Genomic DNA, 18,219 nt, shown 5'->3' on the forward strand with positions numbered 1-18,219 from the left:
GATAAATCGGCAAAATTGGCAGGGCTGATGTTATTTGAATTTTATTTGAGAGTGAGAGCATGTATTGAGAGCAATGCAATAATGAGAAATGGTAGCGAGTGCTGGTGTGTTGTGTATATCAGAGAGTGGGGTTGTTTTTATTTTTGTTCTTTCAGTGGTTTGTGTGTGTGTTTGTTATTCGCGGATGGTTTATTTGTCTGGATGAGGTGTTCTTTTCAATGAAGGCGCATGTATTTTTGTTGTTGTAGGAATGTTTGGGTTTGCACGGTTTTGTTTGGCATGTTTCAGTTGTATAGTTGGCGTTGTATCTAATTCAACCGTCGAACGGAACGGATGTGTTTTTTAATAGCAGACCAACTCATCGTAATAGGTACCTACTAAGAATTTCAAGTGTGGTGGGATATTAAGCCACCATGCAGCGAAATTCAAAGTCATCCACTGGGTTACTAACTTCAGGGCCCAGTGGACGGGTATCGACTGGAGTTATAAATCTCGGCAATGACCAAGAGTTAGGCCCAATTAGTCGCCCTGTAGACGGTTCGACAGGTGGCGACACTCTGACAAGTCGACATCAAAAGTGGGTAATCCCTCACGAAAGAGATTCAAGGAACCCATAAATGCTTTGTTTATCCTAAAGAAGTTAGGATCAGTCGACCCAAGCACGCTGTCGGCTAAACAAAGCGATTCCTTAAAATGGGCTCAAGGAATTCTTGAGACTGGAAAAAGGGAACGATCGCCGGATGAGCTGCCATCCTCCAAAAGGGATCAAAGATCGATTGCCTCAGTTGCTAAAGACAGCCTTGTGATGGCTATCATTAATAAAGGAGCATTTGGACGGTATGACAAAAATGGGGGGGAAATTGAGAATGCTCTGTCTGTCGTCTACTCACAGGTGCTGGAAAAGTTTCCCGTTCCAGATCCTCGACACCAAGAGGCTGGTTGGTATCAAGGACGATTTAAGCTAGTCGCATTTGAGGACCAGAGGTCTATAGAATGTTTTAAAGCTGCTCTGATACTAATTGGTGAAGTTTGGGAAGGAGCTGCTCTAGAGTTAGTCGAGAAGAAAGACATACCGGCTAGACCTAGAGCACATGCGTAAATACCTGCAAACCCTTCTGACCCTGAATCTATTTTTAATAGGCTGAAACGATGCAATCCAGATCTTCCAACAGCTGATTGGAAGGTTGACCGTTTGGGTGAAGTGAATGGACCAAGACGGCATGCAGTGTTTATATTGAACACTCAGTCTTTGCCACATCTAGCAAATGTATGTTATGGTTTTCATTATATCCAAATGAAGGTATATAAAAACGACCAGCTAAAGGATTCAGAAATGGACAAGTCTCTGTCTGAATCAGAAGTAAGCGGATCCTCTTGCGAAGTCGAGGGAGATACCAAAGGTGAAAACATGGATAGATACCGTATGCGTGAGGAAGTTTATACTGCCTCAGAACTCACCAAAGTTGAACTTGTGCTTATTGCGAGAGTCACCGAGATCTCTGAAGAGGACTCTGTTTTCTTTTAGTCCTTCACGGCTTAGGGTATCCAGTGCCAAAAGAAAACAGACCTATTCTTGAAGACTCGATTGAAGCGTCTGATGTGACGGTTGTTGAAAATCTCGATGGTCCTACGGATCCTCCAGATAAATTTTCATCATTGTAAGGCTGCATGTGCTGCCTTAACCCTGCTATTATGTTGGGGTCATTTGATGACCCAAATCGAATTTATTATTACCCCATTTCTTTGTGGTGGAATATAATTAAAAGATCTTACTACTCAGTGCATGAATTGGTGAAATGTACTTAATTCAATAGGGTTTGTTAAAATTTTATGTTCGTAGGGCTTTTTTTTTCTTGGTGTATACACATAACAGGTTGGGGTCATTTAATGACCCCATATATTACACAGGGGAACAAACACGAACTTTTTTGTGTTGATTTGAAATTTATAGCAAATTTTAGTAATTTGAGGTCGCTGAATCCAAATATACACTTGGTTTTTATCCATCAGTTTGACTTTTCGAGATATACCGTTATTTTCATAATTAAGGCACTTCACTACATATATTGGAAAAATTTGAAAACGGTTCACCATTTTAAATAAAAACAAACCGAAAATCCCAAAGAATATTATCTTTAAGCCGTCTTTACATTGCTTTTCAATTTTCTTAGTAGTTTTAGAGATATCGTTTAAGTTTTGAAAAAAAAAATTGAAATTTTTAACAAAAAAAATTTTGTTCTTTAAAAATTCCTACAAAATAAAAATGGGTCGAAAATCACAGTTTTGGTTCAGAAATAGTTAGTTTAATATATTTCGAATAAAATGAGCTTTATTTCATTACAATCGGTGCACGACTTTTAATATTGTTCACGATTTACTGAATTGATATAAATCGCGATTTCCGTATAAAAATTACATTTTCTAATGGGTGAATGTTTGTATGTAATAAGTTAGTTTTTTTTTATGGTTCTGTTGATGAAGAACTGAATATTGTTTTTATAGTCAAATCTGCACGTGGTTCCACATTTCGGTGAAACCACATAGAGAAGCTTTGAAACTCAGAAATGTCACCAGCAGAAGATATATTATTCCACCCGCTGAAAAAATACTTTGGTGTTTGGTCGAAACTGGGGTTGAACCCATGACCCTTTGTAAAACGGGCATGCTAACCATTGCGCGACGGTAGCTCCCATTACCACCTACATACAACTTTTTTACAACCAAAAGGCGCGAGTAAATTAAAAAAGTAAATTTTTTCATTAAAGAAAAACTTCCAATAAAGCATAACTGGCAAAATAAACGGTATGTTCGTCTCAACGACAGAAAATTCCAGTAACAACAACCTATTCCGATGATCCCAAACTATAAAAAACCTTTTAATTAGATACACATTTCATTTTATTTTACAAAATTAAGTGTGGGTCATGATATGACCCCAACATAAAATCTGTAAGTTTTTTCTAACATAGTAGCAGGGTTAAAAGTTCTCCTGATGAAAGGGGACATAGACATAGTTCTTATTCAAGAACCATATGTTTATAGAAACAACATATGTGAATTAAGAACTCCGGGGTTCAAACTATTGCAGTATACTGGTAATGATGTAAATCGGCCTGTATAACTGTTAAATACGAGCTTAACTTGTTTCTGCTTCCTTCAATGAGCAATGCAGACACTGTCGTTGCCAATTTAGAAATAGCCAAATGCAAATATTGGGTATCTTTTTTCTACATGGGACATGACAGGGAGATGCCTCCATATGCCGTTAAGACCTTAGTTGCGGAGTCACTGAAAACAAAGACGAAACTCATTATGGGATGCGATGCGAATGCCCATCATAGTATATGGGGAAGTAGTGATACTAATGCAAGGGGAAAGTTGCTAATAGAGTTTATTTTGCGTACTAATCTGCTAATCTGGTAGTTTGCAACAAGGGAGATGCCCCAACCTTTGTTACTAAAAACAGGCAAGAGGTTTTGGACATCACCTTGGCCTCGCAAGAACTGAATGAAATGATATCTGGGTGGCAGGTTTTAAGTGAACACAGCTTCTCAGATCATCGCTACACCAGTTTCAAATTTGATGTTCATACCACCAAGACCATATTTCCGCCAAATGTTAGGAAAGCTGATTGGAATAGGTATAGGGAATCGTTCAATATGATGATACCGGAAATAACAGAGACAAATATGAGAAATGTGCAAGATATCGAACACGCAGTTGAGCGGATTACTAAGGCCTTCAACATCTCACTGAAGGCTGCATGCCCTAGAGGTAGGCTGTCCATTACATCTCTTTTAAAGAGAACATGTTCTCTTTTTGTGTTCGTATCTTTTTGTTCACTCTCTTTTTTTTGGTGCCGTATTTTTATGTCCAACTCTATTTCAAAAAAAAAATCCTAGATTGATGGAATTTTATTTATTTAGTAGGAATTCGCCACAATTGTTCGCCACTAATTGTTTACTGGGTTAAATCTGTTGACAAATTAAAGGCCGAAACACAATTGCGACGTTTCGACGTACGGCGTAAAAATTAGAAATAGATGTAATTGAACGTACGACGTAAATAAGCCAATACGTTGTCGTTGTAAATTTATTTTGTTTATTTTTTAAGAAAATGTGATTCTTTTTGTTTTTTATTGTTTTATTATATATTTATTTCGTTGTTTCTATCATTAGAAACTATTATTATTTTAATTTTAACATCAATAAAATTATTAATTATTTAATAAAGATTTTTTTTTATTGTAAACTCTTTTTTAGTTAAAATGTTCTCTTTTTTTAAAGCGAAAGTTCTCTTTTGAAAATTATCCATATGGAAACCCTACCTAGAGGGAAGCCAAGGGGGAAAAATCAATCGCCATGGTGGTCTACGGAATTAAGTAATATGAGGAAATCCTGCAGGAAGCTCTTTAACAAGGCAAAGTCCACTAGAGCCCCTGAGGATTGGGACGCTTACAAGAAGAATCTGAGAGGATACAAGCGAGAACTGAAAATGCTCAGCATAACTCTTGGAATGATTACTGCAGCAGTATTGAGGAAACGCCCGAGGCTTCCAGACTACGGAAGGTACTAGCATCCACCAAATCCGCTCCATGCTTCATTACAACATCGGAGGGCAATTGGACAACGTCCAGTGAGGAGAAGCTGGAGGTACTTTTGGACACACATTTTCCTGGAAATCAGACGGTTGAACCAGGTTCTGGCGGTGGCTCAGCGGTCGTTTCCTATCGAGGAAATTGTATCGGAATCTAGAATAAGATGGGCGTTAAATAGCTTTGGACCATTCAAATCCCCAGGACCTGATGGAATTACTCCGGCGGAGTTACAAGCAGTGACTGACAAAATTATCCCCTGGTTGTCGGCGATATATAAAGGATGTATCAACTTATCATATATCCCAGGAAAGTGGAGGGAAACAAAAGTCGTTTTCATACCTAAAGCGGGAAAAGCCTCTCACTCGAGGGCGAAGGATTTCCGACCAATCAGCTTATCATCATTCCTACTTAAGACTCTGGAGAGGATGATAGATATTTATCTTAGAACTAGCATCGATTCAAGTTTGTTCTCGAAACGACAGCATGCATACTCGAAGGGCAGGTCTACTGAGACCGCACTACATGAACTAGTCAGCTTTATTGAAAGCTCACTATCTGTCAAAGAATACACAATCGTGGCGTTTCTAGACATCGAAGGGGCGTTCAATAATGTCCATCCGAGGTCGATATTAAATGGACTGACAACTCTGAATGTTGATCCATGTATACTCAGGCTGTTAGACGAACTGCTAATGAAGAGACGTATTTCAGCCACACTAGGACAAGCAAACATACAAAAGTATGTGAACAGGGGCACTCCCCAAGGAGGAGTTCTATCACCTCTTCTTTGGAATGTTGCTATAAATAGCCTTCTGGTTACTCTAGAAAAAGAAAGGATAAAAGTGGTGGCATACGCAGATGATGTAGCTCTGGCAGTCAGGGGAAAATTCCCATCCACAATCAGAGATATTATTCAGAGGGCCCTCCGGATGACTGAGAAATGGGCGAAAGACAATGGTCTTGGGGTAAATCCTGGAAATACAGAACTAGTCATGTACTGCAAAGATCGCAAAACTCCCACGGTTAGGTCCATTTCCTTAGGGGGTATTGAAATTCCCTTTGGTGAGTGTGCAAAATACATTGGCGTTATTTTGGACAGGAAGCTGAACTTTAAGCTTAATATTGAAGAAAGGGCAAGAAAGGCAACTGTAGCTTTGTACTCGTGCAAAAAGGCAATAGGAAAAAAGTGGGGACTAAAACCAAAAATTGTGCATTTGGCTATACACGGCAGTGGTTAGACCTATAATGCTATATGGTGTTGTGGTCTGGTGGCCGGCACTTCAGAAACCGACTTGTTTAGATAAAGTTCAGCGTATGGCGTGTTTGTGTATTTCAGGCGCATTCAGCAAGACAGGAACAAATTCCCTTAATGTCATGCTGCATCTATTGCCTTTAGACATTTTGGCCAAACAGTCAGCTGCAACAACGGCTGTGCGGTTGCGCGAAATATCGCTGTGGTTGGAAAAAGGTTACGGTCACAGTTCTGTCCTCAAAATAATGCCAGATGTGCCTAACGTAGTGGATTACACTTTGGCGAGTCCACTTTTCGACAAAAAGTTTGAGACTCAAATCCCCAACAGTGAGGTGTGGTGCACACAGACCCCGGGGAATAAAGAATATATAGATTTCTACACGGGTGGCTCCAAATTGGATGGACAAGTGGGGTTCGGAGTATATTCTAATGATCTGGAACTTCGAATAGCGAAAAGATTACCTAATCACTGTAGTGTTTTTCAGGCTGAAATATTAGCAATAAGAGAGGTGGCGAATTGGCTGAGAAGTAATGTTCCAAAAAATGTGTGCATTAATATATACTCAGACAGTCAACCTGCAATAAAATCCTTGGACTCTGTGTTCCTCAACTCAAAAACGGCCATCGACTGCCGCAAATCTCTCAATGAGATGGCTGAGCAGTACAATATTCACCTAATATGGGTGTCTGGCCATAGGAACATACCGGGGAACTGCGAAGCGGATGAGTTGGCAAGCCTAGGGACTACCTTACATATTTCAGGGGAACTAGAATTTGTTGGTATGCCCCTAGCTACCTGCAAGCTCATGCTGCGTGAGAAGGCTGTTATGATGACAAATGTTCGATGGGAGAATTGCAAGGGTTGTAACGACACCAAGCAAATGTGGCCCATTTCAACTTAAACCGCACACTAGATATGCTAATGTTCACGAGACGTCAGATATCACTCCTGATATCTGCTATAACGGGTCGCTGCCTGATAGGCGATTTTGCAAAAAGTATAGGCGCGAAGTATAATGACTATTGTATGACCTGCCATGATGCGGAGGAAAAGGAATCAATTAAACACCTCTTGTGTGAGTGTCCTGCATTTTGTGTAAAGCGCAAGCAACTTTTAGGAGCATATAGCTTCGGATTACTGGCGGATCTGGAAAACATTAACTTAAGCAGTCTGCTAATGTGTTTGGAACAATCTGGTTGGTTCAACAAAGGAAAATAATCAAGAAGGTTCAGCGGTTAAAACTAGAAATGCCCATATGTAATAAGTACTTTCAGTTAATGTGGTATCACAATGGACTGAATAGTCTAAGTGAGCCTGAATCTTAACCTAACCTAACCTTGTATCTTTTTAGCAGGTATGAAACACGGGAATATATACGTATGGATTTTGAAATATATTAGCGTTTGCTTATTAAACCTTTTAAGTTAGATATTAATTCTTTAGCAATGAGATGTACGATCATTAAGAATGTCCAATATTTAAGAAAAAATGCTGAAATGGAAAGTATGTATATTGAAATTGTTTTATAGAAATCTAATTTAATATTATTCCATGTAAAAAATAAATATTCAATTTCAGAGTAATCCGAGATGAATTTGGAAGTTTTTTATTACATCTCAACTTATAGTTTAATGGTAAATTGGTAAATATTCTTTTAATTTTTTTTTATTAGTTAATTAATTTTTTTGTTTTTCTTGTAAAAAAATATTTAATTTCAGAGCAACCCCAGACGGATTCGGACAAATTTCTATATTTCAGTGTATAATTTAATAGAGAATTGGTAAGTTTTCTTTTAAAAAATTGGGTTTCTTTTAACTAAAATATTTACGTTATTATGACCTTTATATCACCAAAAACACAGTTTTTAATACCTCATTTTATTATTTCTTTAGTCAATTTTTTTTGTAAACCAATTTAATATTTTTAATGTAAAATATAAATCTTTAATTTCAGAATTGCCCCAGAACTATTGGAATAATTTTGATTACTCCTCTGCTTATAATTTAATAGTGAATTGGTAAGGTTTCTTTAACTATCTTTTAACCAGAATATTTATTTTTTTTTTTTTTGTTTTATATATTTAATAAGAATTTTATGGAAACCAATTTAATGTTTTTATTTAATGTAAAAAAATATTCAATTTCAGAGTAACAAATTGGACACATTTCCCTCAGCGTATAATTAAATAGAGAACTGGTAAGTATTCTTTTAAATTTTTGGCTTCCTTTTAACTAGAATATTTAGAGTTTCTATGTCCTTCACATCAGCAACACAGTTTTTTGAGTTAAAATAGCTTATTTCATTATTTCTCTAATTATTTCAGGGTAAAATTTTATGAGATATGCTTACCAAAGAAAAGTTTAATTCCTTATACCAATTTATTTATTTATGCTCCCAAATATGGTAAGTTAAAAGCTAATATGATTAATATTTTTATTACATGATGTACATTTTTACAAGTTTCATTACTCCATCCATTTTGTTCAGCAAAATGTGTGAAAAATATACTTAGAATAAAGAACTAACGATAAGCCAAAATGTTCAAACGGCGAGTTAAAAGAAACTACTGTCTTGTTCCACGTGGCCATAATTTTTATTCACAAAAATCATTGTATTAAGAGCTTTTTTCATAAGTTTTTATAATAAAGTACGTTTGCTTAAAGAAAGTTTACTTTTAATGTATGAAGATTTTCATACTAGTATAGCGGTTTTTTATACCCTCCACCATAGGATGGGGGGTATATTAACTTTGTCATTCCGTTTGTAACACATCGAAATATTGCTCTAAGACCCCATAAAGTATATATATTCTGGGTCGTGGTGAAATTCTGAGTCGATCTGAGCATGTCCGTCCGTCCGTCCGTCTGTTGAAATCACGCTAACTTCCGAACGAAACAAGCTATCGACTTGCAACATGGCACAAGTAGTTGTTATTGATGTAGGTCGGATGGTATAGCAAATGGGCCATATCGGTCCACTTTTACGTATAGCCCCCATATAAACGGACCCCCAAAATTGGCTTGCAGACCCTCTAAGAGAAGCAAATTTCATCCGATCCGGCTGAAATTAGGTACATGGTGTTAGTATATGGTCTCTAACAACCATGAAAAAATTGGTCCACATCGGTTCATAATTATATATAGCCCCCATATAAACCGATCCCCCGATTTGGCTTTCGGAGCCTCTAAGAGAAGCAAATTTCATCCGATCCGGCTGAAATTTGGTACATTGTGTTAGTATATGGTCTTTAACAACCATACAAAAATTGGTCCATATCGGTTCATAATTATAAATAGCCCCCATATAAACCGATCCCCAGATTTGGCTTGCGGAGCCTCTAAGAGAAGCAAATTTCATCCTATCCGGCTGAAATTTGGTACATGGTGTTAGTATATGGTCTCTAATGACCATGCAAAAATTAGTCCACATCGGTGCATAATTATATATAGCTCCATATAAACCGATCGCCAGATTTGACCTCCGGAGCCTCTTGGAAGACCAAAATTCATCTGATTCAGTTGATATTTGGTACGTGGTGTTAATATATAATATGGGAGCCACCGTGGTGCAATGGTTAGCATGCCCGCCTTGCATACACAAGGTCGTGGGTTCGATTCCTGCTACGACCGAACACCAAAAAGTTTTTTCAACGGTGGATTATCCCACCTCAGTAATGCTGGTGACATTTCTGAGGGTTACAAAGCTTCTCTAAGTGGTTTCACTGCAATGTGTAACGCCGTTCGGACTCGGCTATAAAAAGGAGGTCCCTTGTCATTGAGCTTAACATGGAATCGGGCAGCACTCAGTGATAAGAGAGAAGTTCACCACTGTGGTATCACAATGGACTGAATAGTCTAAGTGAGCCTGATACATCGGGCTGCCACATAACCTAACCTAACCTAATATATGGCCTCAAACACCCATGCAAAAATTGGTCGAAATCGGTCCATAATTATGTAAAGCCCCCATATAAACCGATCCCCAGATTTGACCTCCGGAGCCCCTTGGAAGAGCAAAACTCATCGGATTCGGTTGAAATTTGGTACGTGATGTTACTATTTGGTATCCAACAACCATGCATGAATTGGTTCATATCAGTCCTTAATTATATATAGCCCCCATATAAACCGATCCCCAGATTTGACCTCCGGTGCCTTGTGGAGAAGCAAAATGCATCCGATCTGGTTGAAATTTGGTACGTGGTGGTAGTATATGATATTTAACAACCATGCCAAAAGTGGTCCATATCAGTCCATAATCATATATAGTCCCCATATAAACCGATCCCGAGATTTGGTTTTGGAGCCTCTTGGAGGAGTAAATTTCCTCCGAATCAGTTGAAATTTGGTACATTGTGTTAGTATATGGCCGTTAACAACCATGCCTAACTACACGCTCACAAAAAATCGCTTCTGTAACATATACTCCCAAACATATTCCTGATGGCAAGGAGGTGAAGTATGATATCACTGGGTGTGAGAAGCTTCTTGCTGGAGATGATGTGTCATCTTGATTATGATGCATTGATAATTTTTTTTTATCTTTTTCTTTTTTATCTTTTTCTCAATTAAATATCTACTTACATTTATATTTAGATGCTAATGTGATCTCATGTGCCTAGCCGATTTATATATTGTATGAATTATATATGAAGTTTTTGTTACATTTTTACCTAGTTATAGTTTTTTACATATCACTAAATTCTTGGTTTCCAAATCTAATACACTTTTATGTCTATGTCTACTCTTGACAATCTAGGCCCCATTGTTAGTGACAATAGCTTTATAAAGAATAGGTTGATGGTGTTTTCTGGTCAATTTGTGGTGGCTCATTGGAACTGTAGGAGTTTGGCTCCTAAAATGGACGAATTAAGGCAACTATTGAAAGAGAATATTTTTGATGTTTTTGCAGTCTCCGAATCATGGTTATCCGAGTCAATATCTGACAATGCTGTGTCTATTCCAGGTTACAGGATTGTTCGCAATGACCGTGGATCCAGGGGGGGTGGGGTATGTATTTATATATCAAGGAAACTTAATTTTAAGGTAGTTTACAGGTATACTGATGCTACGTCATGTGAGACCTTGTTTATTGAAATTCTTTTTAATGACACACGTTGTCTAGTAGGAGTTGTTTACTTACCTTGTGGTAATTTGGAGGCTTTTGAGAGCAACCACCGTGATATATTTTTGAATTATGCGAATGTGATTGTATGCGGAGATTTTAATTGCAACTTATTTGAGATTTCTAAGTCGGAACATTTAAGGTCAGTTGCTTTACGTTGTGGTTTATCTGTGCTACATAATTGTAGGCCTACACATTTTGATGTTAGGAGAAATTCTACATCTCTTCTTGACTACTATCTTGTGAGTTCATCCATGACAGTTGGTTGTTCCGACCAAGTTCAGTATCCTTCAATTTCTGACCATGCACTGGTATTTTTATCTTTTCATTTTAACATTGATCGGGTTGTGGAGTTTTTTGAATTTCCTGATTTTAATAGAGTTGATATGGATAGCTTAGCTACATATTTGGATAACTATGTATTTTCAAATTTTTTTGTTACAACTGACGTTAATGCCATGTGTGAAGAAATGTCTATATTGTTTAGAGATTTACTCACATATGTCCCTATGGTTAGGAGGAGAGTTGTATATAATACTGATTCGTGGATGAACTCACATGATGTTGTTTATGCTAGGTCTCTTAGAGACTTAGCATATTCTACATTCTGTGCCAGTCGGACCCCTCAGAATTGGGAGGTTTACCGAAGATTGCGAAATAGAGCTAAGGGCGTCATACGTAGCCAAAAGAGGAGACATTTCGAAAGGGTCTTTAAGGGGTTGGATACAGCAGGAATGTGGAAGTTGCTGAAGGCCAGTGGTTGTGTTGCAGGTGACGATGGTGAATTTGAGGTTGACGTTGATGACTTGAATCAGTTTTTTGTTGGGGGCAGTGATGTTGTGGATTATGATCGCAGTGTCATTGATGACTTTGCTGACCGCGATCATGAATTTTCATTTCGCTGCATCACTGAATCTGAACTTCTTGAGGCTTTGTGTAAGGTTAAATCTAAATCTACAGGTGTAGATAATATTTCAATTCGCTTCATTAAGCTTATTTTTCCTTATATTTCTGGTATAATTTTGCACCTTTTTAATACGATTTTGACAACTTCAACCTTTCCTTCACCATGGAAGTTGGCTCGCGTTGTCCCGATTCCTAAAGTGCGTGTGGTTCGTGGGCCAGAGGATTATCGACCAATATCTATTTTACCAGCACTTTCTAAAGTAATGGAGCACATTCTTAAGTCACAGATATTGGAATGTGGTTCAGTGCAGATTTGTCGGGATCAGTATGCCTTCCGTAAGGGTTTTAGCACGTCTATGCTTCTTATTAGATTGACTGATGCGATCAGAGAGGAATTAAATGAAAATAGGCTATGCTCTCTTGTATCTATAGACCTTTCTAGAGCCTTTAATTCTATAGATTTTGTCACAATGGTTTCTAAGCTTCATGCGCAATTTAACTTTTCTAAATCTGCATGCAGACTTATTTTTTCTTATTTGTATGATCGCTTCCAATACGTTGCATTTAGGGGTCATGAGTCTTCTGTGCTTGGTTTAAACTCCGGAGTTCCACAGGGATCCGTGCTTGGGCCACTTTTATTTATCCTATATATTAACGACTTACATCAATGCGTTTTCTTGGATAGGTGCAAATCTTTTTGTTATGCTGATGATGTCTTTTTCCTTTTTAGTGGCAATCGCGGTGAAATTGGAATTTTGGAGCGGGAAATCAATGGGTGTCTCTCGGGGTTTAGCGGTTGGACTGTTAGTAACGGCCTTTCCGTTAACCCATCGAAGTCGAAGGTTATTTCGTTTGGATCATCTAATCACGATGACTATAATTTGAATGTATTTCTTGGCAATTATCGTATTGAGTTGGTTGAACGGTTGAGATGTTTGGGTTTGATTCTTGATTGTAGACTTACCTTTAGACCGCATATTGATTTGGTATGTTGTAGAGTTTGGAGTGCCTTGCGTAGGATTTACTCATCAAGAGTGATTCTACCTTTATTTGTCAGGAAATGTCTAGCTCACAGCCTTTTATTATCTCAAGTTATATACTGTTTAGAAGTTTATTCTGGCACTTGCCATGGTAATTTGTTGGTTTTGAATAGAATAGTTAATACTATTGCTCGTTTTGTCTTTAACGTTAATCGACGCGATCATATTTCTGATTATGTGAAGGAATTTTTGGGTTGCTCTTTTGAGAATTTTCTGAACATTCGTCTACTTCACATGTTTCATAAGATTATTAAAAGTGGTCAACCTTTAGCATTGTATGAGTGCTTTTCATTCAGTAGATCTACGAGAAATCCTCAATTACTCATTCCTCTTGTGAGGAATTCTGTTTACATGAGGTCTTTTGTTGTCAGGATTGCTCGGTGCTGGAATGTGTTGCCCTATTCTTTACGTATTTTCTCTCAATGTAATAATGTCTTTCGACTGAAACTTTATGAGTATTTTAATGCCTGATGTCTAAAAATCTTTCTTTTTTCGCTTGACTGACTATTTCATCGCTGTTCTTTAGTTTTTGTTGCTAACACGGGGTTATTTACTAGTTATTTGTAATTTTTTTGCACTACTTGAATTATTATTTCAGTGTATTAGATTTGGGAAACTGGTTGTGATGTGTATTTATTTAGTTGTAAGGATTTTAATTTTAAAGTTTTTTTCTGTAGCCTATGGTTATGATCTATTACTGTGTAATACACTATATGGGCCACTAGGCCTTTGTATTATATTGAATGAATAAACAAACAAACATATTTTGCTTCAAGCATATATATTTTTGGGTATTGCCCAAACATTTATATGTTTGATCTCTTCCAATATATAATATGTTTGAAAGCATATTGGTCTAAACAATATATGTTTGGGTAGTCTAAGTTCCAAACATTTTGTATTTTTGCATCCAAATTCAATAATGTCGTCTTCCAAAAAACAATATGTTATTATGTGAACATATAATATGTTTGGAAGCATTTTGCACCCAAAAATATTATATGCTTAAAAAAATTCTCCCAAACAATATTGTGCTCAAAATTTTATTTATTTATTTATATATTTACAATCATAATGAATTATGAAAATAAACAGGTAATATAGGTGCTAACAACATAGGTTTTCGACCTGAATGCTCAAAATTTTGTTTCTGCCCAATTGTATATTCCCCCACATCTTTCTCACTTCCACGAGATTTTTTAGTTCTTAGCACCTTTTTCTGTAATACAAACATTGTAGAAGAAATTATTAAATTTTATGATTTTTTTTATTTTAATTTTACCTTTTGCCGGACGGGGATTCGAACAGCGGACCACACAGTTTGTAAGGATCAAAGAAGTAGCTGATCAATTGCCAAAGGAAAAATAAAATGTTAATTTTGTAATAACAAGCAACAACCACCAACTTAATTCAATATCGCTCCCTGTTAAATAGCGCTCCAAGCTACTAAACACATCTATATTTATAGGCTATTTCTAAATTAATATATGTTTGCATCCAAGCATATTATATTTACAAACATTTTATGTCCCAAACATAATATGTTCTAACATATTAACATATATGTCCCAAACATGTTATGCTAGTTTATGAACATTATATGCTTGCACTCAAAAATATTGTGTTTAAAAATTTGTGTTCCAAACATATAATGTTTATAGCCAAACATATGAAAAACAGTCTTTTTCATCCGTGTAGGTCCATATCGGTCTATAGTTATATATAGCCCTCAGATAAATCGATCCCCAATCACACAAAAATTGGTCCATATCAAGTTCATAATTGTATATAGCCCCCATAAAAGCGACCCCCATGTTTCAATTCTGGCTCCCTACTTACCGTGCAAAAGTCCATATCGATTCGAATTATTTGTAGACTTACATACCTTTTTGTCTAATATATACCACGTGTGGACTAACTCACAATTTAGAAAACGATTTAAGATACCACAACCCAAGTAATTCGATTGTGTATAACAGTCTTTCGTAGAAGTTTCTACGCAATCCATGGTGGAGGGTACATAAGATTCGGCCTGGCCGAACTTACGGCCGTTTATACTTGTTTTTTCCTTTGATTATTATTATTTTTTTTTTTTTTGTATTTTGGAAAGATTTATTTAAAAATAGTTTATTCGTCGATATTTTAAAGAGAATATTAACGAAATTTTACTATCGGATTTCCCCAAAAATGGTCAAGTTAACCAAAATAATACAGGTTTTTTTTTTTAACTTGGTAGGGGTATATACCTTATGGTGGTGTAAAATTGAACTAAAATACAATGCCATAGATGAATTAAAATTTAAGAGAATTTTAAACTAGACAAATGGAACAAAATCTAAAGGGCTAAATCATGGTCAATATTACCACAGTTTAGGTCATTTTGCAATGGAAAAGGGTTCACTGCTTTTTCAGTGTAGCAATAAATTATTTCATTAGATTTCATTAGATTAGTTAAATTTGTTTCAAATTTACACTTGGGAAAATAATAATTTTTGTATAAATTAATAAATAATACATGATTCAGCACACCCAGAAAAAAGTGACCCCTTCTTTAAGTTAAAATGAACTCATTGTGAAGAAAGTTGAACTTCGTATAGCGCCAAAGCCATTTTTATTTGTTTGAACGATGTGATTTTCGTAGAAATTAGGAATAATGTATTCCATATATTAGTTAACATTTTCCTATATTTATATACCACTATACTACAGAATGAAAAAATTTAACTAATTTGAATTCATATATGGAATGATTTTATTGAAATTTTTTCATTCATTTCGACAAATCTTACACATTTGTGGTAAAACTTTTACTTCATAATTAGAACTGCTTACCTTCGTTTTTAAATACAATTTTATTTATTTCTATAAGCAATTTTATCTTCAATAAAAGACATGTTTTATTAATGTATTGAATATATTTATTAATAATCAACAGAATCGAATCTATTTGAAATATTAGTTTATTATTCCACTATTTCCAATTTCCGTGTGATATTATCAACTGTAAAACGCACTTTTTCTTCTTCTTGTACTTTTCACTTTTAATAAGTTGCTGCCTAACGATTTTGTCCTCCTTTTACAATTTCAATACCTACAAATATAAAAAATCATAAAACATTTTTGTTGCAAAAGGTTAGCGTCACTGAATATTACCTGAAAATTGAAGATTCCAAAATGAAGACAAATGAAAGGGTTGTTATTCTGCTGGTGTTTTCTTTCTTTATACACTATCACGAACATTGATAGATTTATTTAAAAAAAACGAAAATTTTTCTCACTAATTTAAAATAACAAATATTTTATATATTTTATTTGTTATTTATTATATTATTTTACCATATTATTTTTTAACAATCTCTCCGTATACCAAAACAACGCGATTCCAACTAAAAAAACAACCGACGCGCAAATATATCGATTACACCCACGCGCAAACACATCGATTACGATGACAGGTATCGATTACAGGTAGACAATAGAAATTTAGGAAAATTTCCTATATTCTAACAAGTGTGTTTCCTTAAGTTTTGAAAGGATTGCATACTTCTTAGTACGAATGAACTAAAATATTTTTCTATGCCAAGTGTTGTTCGTATGTATGAAAAACTTTCTATTATAAAGGAAGTCGAAATTATCATTTTATAAGAAATTTTACTAATTTTGAGGAAACTTGGTTTTAGTTCGGTTTTTGTTTATTTTTACGAATGCTTTGTTATCGGTGAATAAAATTTTCTTTTTCAGTAGTAAATTCTTATACCCAGCGAAGAAAATAGTATGAGTAAAATTCCATGCCTTATTCTAGTTAATGAACTATTCCTAACTGCTTACAGTTTAGGATTTTTTTACTGAAACGAGTAAATTTTATTATTTTTCACAAAAATTTACCTTGATGGAAATAAAATGGATAAACTATATTGATGAAAAATTTTTCCTTTAGTTTCGAAGGCACTTTTTTCTGGGTGCAAGTACATTCTAAACTGAAAGTAGTAGAAAGAAATAATTTTGTAACTAGAATAAAGTATGAAATTTTACTAACACTGATTTCTTCTCGGAGAGTAAGAATTCACCACTGCCAAAAGAAAAAGAAAATTCGATATATGAGAACTGTATCTTAATTTAAATTTATAGCAACGTAGAAAGTATCCTCATTTTAACCCAAAATTAAACTGCCGGACAAAAATTGATTTACGGCCATTTTCATATAGCGCCGTTAGGCTTTAACTCCCAGTTAACAGGAAGTAAATTGAAAATATCTTCTATCCAGTTAACTTTCACTGAAAATAATTTCAGCGGTTAATGTCCTAACTGTCATATGAAATATATAGGCAAGATGACAGATATGTCCATAGTACGGTTTAAAATTTCGTTAGCTAACGTAGCACTAACGGAGCTTCATGAAAATGGGGGTTAATGGGGTTTTATTCTGTAACGACTAAATAAAGAGGTTTAAATAAAAAATTTACACTTTTTAGAAAAAGAGTGTCCCCATATGGGAACATTGGGCAAATTGAGCATGCAATTCTCCAAAAATCTTCACTAACTGGTAGTACAATTTTAAATTTGTTATTACAATAAACTTAACAGTTTTATCTACACACAACCGAGATATCATATGCGAAGAATTAAAAAATTTAGATCACTTGGTAATCCAATCTAGAACATAAAACTATAGAAAGTATTTTCGAAAGTTATCCGAATAATAACAAGAATATAACGCACAGAATATGACAATTTTGTATCGAATGCGATTAAGTGTCTTTGTTTATAGATCAGATGCAGTATAAAGCTGTCATACGTGTATTTAAAATTACACAAATAACCGGTAGCTCATAGTTGTTTGACTTTAAAAAGGTGTTCTCATTAGAGTGATGAAAACAGGTCGATGAAAACCGGTGGACCGGTTTTTTGTTTTGCACCGATTGTCGGTTTAGTATAAAACTCCATTTGCGGTGGACCGGTAGAACCGGTGTTTTTAATATCATAAAACCCGGTTGTCTGTTTTTTAGGCGCTACGAATATGGGCCCCATGAAAATGAGCCCCACTGTTTCTAATGAAAATGAGCCCCAATAATTACGTGCGATACAACAACACGAAATTTGGTTCATTTTTGGGGTCGTATTTCATTTATTTTTTGGGGTTCTATTTCATAATGAAAATGGACCCTAAAATGTCCTAATGAAAATGGGCCCTAAAATTTATTTGGGGCCTGTTTTCATTTAATGTGGGGCCAATTTTCAATTCTTAAGCTTATCAGATGCCTAGTTTTTAATTTTAAAGATTAAACTTAAATCAAATCTG

The 18,219-nt window shown here is 35.5% G+C and overlaps 1 protein-coding gene across 1 annotated transcript in view; it reads right to left on the reverse strand.

Moving 5' to 3' along the window:
- Or63a (Odorant receptor 63a) overlaps positions 1–18,219 on the reverse strand; it is a 60,942-nt gene that overhangs the window by 34,572 nt on the left and 8,151 nt on the right. The window lies entirely within an intron of this gene.

This window comes from Haematobia irritans, chromosome 4 (assembly GCF_050003625.1).
Source record: "Haematobia irritans isolate KBUSLIRL chromosome 4, ASM5000362v1, whole genome shotgun sequence".
Classification (NCBI taxonomy): domain Eukaryota; kingdom Metazoa; phylum Arthropoda; class Insecta; order Diptera; family Muscidae; genus Haematobia; species Haematobia irritans.